We start from the raw sequence: 372 nt of genomic DNA on the forward strand, positions 1-372 counted from the left end.
CTTTCCCTTGCAAAGGATGCCAATATAAGTGACTCATGCTTCAAGCCCTTCTTAAGAGAGATCCAGGTATCACAAACAAACAACCCTACTAGGAGGACAGTGGGGTGCCAAGAGACTGTGTAACCTGTCTGTCCCCGTGGGAGCTCCCCGAGCGCTGGCAGTATCTTCCCCAGGTTTCTCCTTATAACTATTGTATTATATGTATTATTCTTGCTAAACTTTGTGAGAAAGTTACTCCAAAGGCTGTGGAGCACTGAAGGCAGAGCTTCTCCTGGATTTATTTTCTTAGCATGTTGTTGTGGAAGAAGGAAAGAAAGAAACAAACAAAAAAAAAAGAAGAAAAAAAAAAGCCACGAGGTTTTGGTTTGTTTT

Source organism: Charadrius vociferus, unplaced genomic scaffold (assembly GCF_000708025.1).
Source record: "Charadrius vociferus isolate BGI_N301 unplaced genomic scaffold, ASM70802v2 scaffold3, whole genome shotgun sequence".
NCBI classification, from domain to species: domain Eukaryota; kingdom Metazoa; phylum Chordata; class Aves; order Charadriiformes; family Charadriidae; genus Charadrius; species Charadrius vociferus.